Source organism: Egretta garzetta, unplaced genomic scaffold (assembly GCF_000687185.1).
Source record: "Egretta garzetta isolate BGI_Z169 unplaced genomic scaffold, ASM68718v1 scaffold455, whole genome shotgun sequence".
NCBI lineage: Eukaryota > Metazoa > Chordata > Aves > Pelecaniformes > Ardeidae > Egretta > Egretta garzetta.
This window is the reverse complement of record NW_009259597.1, coordinates 506,285-511,253: the sequence shown is the minus strand read 5'-3', so window position 1 is coordinate 511,253 and position 4,969 is coordinate 506,285.

Genomic DNA, 4,969 nt, shown 5'->3' with positions numbered 1-4,969 from the left:
AGCTCTTTTCAGTATAAAAATTTACAGCTTCAAAAAAAGTAATCATTCATGAAGAAATAAGGGGGTTGTATGCTATGAACTAAGTAACCTAAGGATTGGTTTTAGAAAAAAAGCACCCACCAAATAAAAGCAGCAAACTTCTGGGCCCATAATCAGTGTGTTAACACAATGGTCAGCAGTAGTAAATGGTAATGTCTGCGTAGCCAACAACTCCTACTATTTTTGATTCAAGTAATCATTGCCCATTAGGATGAGTCAGGATGATTTGGATGAATCAGGATGACTTATTTTCCTTTCTGCACTGGTATTAGAAACACCACACTTAAAATTTTAGCATAAAATCATCTGCTTTATAGATCCAGATGAGTCACAAGTGACAAGCTATTCAAAATGGTTTTGAAGTCTTAACTACTTTTAAGTTCATATTGAGAAGATGGAGTTATGCCCTCTGCTTTTTATGCAAAACATCTCAGACTTACTGAAAATGGCAAATAATGGTGACAGATAGCAAAAAGTATTTGTAAAGCAAATTCTTAAGGATGAACTATTTAACCCTTAAAGGATGGGAGAAAAAAAGATAAATTAACCCAAAAATATCTACAAAGTGGAAAATAACAAGGGAGATGCAGCTGCATGATAATCTGTTTTGATTGCTTAAAAGACCAGATAAAACAACAAAGCTAACTTTGGGCTAAGACCTACCTTACCAATTTTCCACGGGGTTTGTGTATTTCTAGCAATGATGGTTGCTTGTGAAAAATTTTCAGGCTAACTTCATCTTTCATTGCTTTAAGGACTAACCAGTATGGAATTCTCAAATTTCTTTGTGGACGCTTCACTGTGTTTCTTTGCACTGCAAGCTGCTATCTAAGCCATTATAGTCACCGATATGCTCCACAGCCTCCTTAAGTAAGAATGAAGCATATTTTAGAGCAGGAATAGGCACAATAAACCAGCATATTGTCTAGCAGAATTTCTTACAGAAATACAGTGAAGAGCAGTGTTCTTGCTTCACAAACATGTTCATGAAGTTGTTCTCTTTTCTGCCTTCAAATATATAAATCTTGCTAATCTTTTCCCCTTCTATTACGGTTAGGGGGAAACTAAAACAATGCTTAAGCATATGGTTAACACTAATGCATATTTGATCACATCTATCCATTTAAAGATTTTACAGATCAGGAATAAGTCTAATACCTTGAATACATTAGTATTAGATTTTTTTTCTTCTTAGAGGGAAATAGTGCCTCTCATATTTCATCACATGGTCAAAATTTATGAAGTCCCAGAAACTGTGCCAAAATTGAATGTATTGGTATAGATAACTAAGTAAAGCCTGAAAAATGCAGATACTTTATAAATTATGATTAGCTTAGAGTTCTTTGGCTAGAAGCTAGACTTCTACCTATTGAAAAAAACCAAATAAAAAAACCCCTCCCCCACCTCCTTCCCCAAACAACACCCCCCTATAACTTTTTATTGTTAATATTGACTTTTATTGGGTGGGTGGAAGGAGCAAGGCAACAGTAGAAGATTCTTTCCTGTCAGCGTTCTTTTTGTTACTTGTTAAGGAACGGGAAACAAATTGAATGTTAACTTTTGCATGGTGGCAACTATATGAACTAAAGCAGATTGAACAAACGGGATTTTGCTGACTTGATACTAGAAAAAGCAAGGCAAAACGTTCATTAAATAAAGTTGGTATAGATCTATCCATATAACTGCTTTTGCTTTCAATTTTTTTGCGTGTATTTGTCCCTCTTGATGCAACCTTGTGCGATTCCTCATATTAAACTCAACTGTGGAAAAAACAAATCTGTGGCTTTCTTATAGATTCTCAATAAAAAAAAACCAAACACACATAAAACCCTTCTGTCACTCAGTAGATTGTTCCCTGGGTCACTAAGATGGATTTATTTAAATAAGCAGTTAAAGCATGGTTCCCTCCCAGTTTACCAGAAGGCATCCCTAGTCCTTCTCTGTCCTGTTCTGCCTTGGAGGAAAACACTATTCCTACAGAGGAGGAAAATGGTGAGGGCTGGGTGGCATGCAGCACTGTCCCCCCAAAACCACGCTTACTGTGGCAACAAGCTTAAGTGAGTCCATAGATAGCATCAGACTAAAGGGTACCATAAGTGAGCAGATGTATCACTGCAGTTCTGTGACAATCCATCATTTCTTAGCAGTGTTTGTGCTGCTGCTCCTTCTGTTCCCTGTCCCTTGGGAGGATCTTCACCCCAGAGTAGAGGGTTAGAGGAGGCTCTAGACCTCCCTGGGCAGCAGCTACAGGGTGGCCTGGCTTCACCACCTACCTAGCCCAGCAGAAGCAGGTAATTTGGTTTTAGCAACTTAATTCTTGCTATGCAAGCATAATGTAGATCTGCAGTTACAGTTTGGCAGTATGGGACATAGTCACTATACTGTGATAAAATCAGGAGGTCTTATTAATTATCTAAGAGTAAAAATCTGTATTGTCCCAAATCCAAAAGAAAAGATTTCTGGTTAGTCTGTGGAACTGGACTCTGTACTCTGTCTAGATAGTATATAACCTTGTAACCGCATTCCAAGAACAGGGAAGAGAAGGGAGAGGCATTCTGCTTCAATGATGTGTGAAAATTAGAACATGCTTTGAAGCAAAGAATCATTATGTGTCTGGAAATGAACGGAAAGTGGGATTAAATTATAGCCCAGTTTTATTAAAAGGAAAACAGTGACTGCCTTGGGAGTTTTTTTATATCTCCGTTCTTACACACAAGAAATGCAATGTTGTAGTTCAAGGAAACTTTATGCTGTTCCCTACAGGAAATTATTGTTCCAAGTGCAGATAAGGGGAATTAATATAAAGAGAACAGAGATACAGTTGAACAGGAAACTACAACAGGTTACCCTAAAACCTTGAGACTAATTGTCGGTCATAGTCTTCATGATTTAATTTTGGGAGTGGGAATGTTCATTAGTGACCTAAAAGTATGTGCACGTGAAATCTGTAGGCAAAATACATGTTGGGAATATTTATAGTGCTGAGGAGGAACTAATAATCTAACATTGTGTGACTTTGTCACCAGACTAATATGAATTGGAGTGAAGCTGATCAAAGGATAACTTTCAGCTGCTAATGTGATGGAGCTGTGAAAAAACACTGATGTGATGTTAGAGGACATCAGGCAAGGCATTTCTGTTGGAGAGGGAAGTGTTAGTGCTGCTGTCTAAGAATATGCAGGGTCTCATTTGAAATACTGTCTACAGGCTGGTTAAAATTCTCCAAGATAATTGTATGCAAACAGAACCTACTGATGTAAGGGATTGGAACAAGTATAAAATCAAAGCAGTGTACTATCTTGAAGATTGTTTTGCAAACTAATTAAGAATATATATACTATGAGTAATTCTCCTTTCTCCTTATGCTAAGGAAGACGAGTGCCATAAGAGTAAACTCTCTAAAGTTGGTCATCATACCATTCAGAAGTCTTCTAAATTTTCAAGTAACTGAATAATATCTTTCAGATGGCAACTGGAGGAAGAGTACAAGTTATGTAGAGAAAGAGTTTGGTAATTTCATGGAAAAAAACATGGAGAGAATTAAATTTGAGTATGATTCCCTGATATGTGTGAAAGGATCGGGCTGTGCTTGTTTGCACCAGGTAATCCTATGATTATCTTTTGCCTTGTAGGTGTCAAGAAGGGCTTATTATCCTTTGATATGAGATATAATATGTATGTGATACAAATTATGCCTGAATGCTCATTTCACCCTGCCTTTCTTTGAAAACTAGGAACTTGTGACCGCAGGGGAGTAGACTTGATGACTTGGGTGGTTTAACATCCTTGTTTGTCGACACCAACCTGTCAAACTGCACTTTCTGTTCCCTTGGCTGCTGAGATAGATGTAGCTCTGAAACAGAGTTTTCAACAGTAGCAATGGCCCTCTTGGGAGGCAACTTAGACGTCTAAGTTTCAAAACCTGAAACTTAACTTCCTTAGGCACTGGATAGGTTTTTGAAGTCTTTCTATTTCAAGTCTGTGATTGCCTTGGAGGCTGTTATCACTGAATGGGAGTCAGCTAGGTTCGCTAAGATTGTATGAAATGCCTTGGGCAGTTTTCAATAAATAGCAGTTCATAGCAGTTAGGTTTGTTTTGATTCTTTCCTTCCCAGGTTATTCAGTTTTGTGTTCCTGAAAGCTGTTTCCTTTTTCATGCAAATGAATAACCCAAACTTCAGCACATTATACCTTTTTTGCTCTATAACCTTCTCTTCCTCTGTAGCTCTACTTGATGAAAAATGTTCTGTTCCTTTCACTAACTTTGACAATGAGGGTTGACATCATTTGAAGGTGTCTTTCTGCTCCCTGAAATGTTTATTTTTTTTCTCTTGTTTTCTGAAGACTTGTACGTCTTTAAATGTTATCTTGTGTCTTCTTTGCTTAATAAAGATCACAGGTACGCTGAACTTCTAAATCCGTGTGTCTTACTGTTTGATTTTGCTTGTACCCAAGGCATTTCTCTTCTAAGATTAGATCATTTTTCTCTCTTAAGAGAGCAAAAAGCATTGTGTGGTAGGGAGCAATCAAGATGGTTATTTCTTGATAAAAGTATGCCCTCAATTGTTGGCTCAATTTTCTTCTGTAATTCATTTTAATATCCCCTAATAGTCTGTTGAATATGAGTGAGAATGGAGGAACCTTACTTTTTTTTTGCAGCATGGGATCGTGCCTGAAGTCAAAGTTCATACAAAGTAGAGGGACTGTATTATAAAGGCAAAGTGAGGGGGGGTTGACCAGACTTTAGAAAATCAGTGCATGGTACTAGGGTGATGGTGAAAATGTTTTGCTCTAATCACTTTCACTTTTTAACTTCAAAATAATCTTACTATTATTGTAATTCTTGAGGATAGTATTAAAAAAAAAAAACTACACGCGGAGAGGAAGAAATAAAGGTGATCAGATCTGGCAGTTGTTCTGAGGCTTTGAT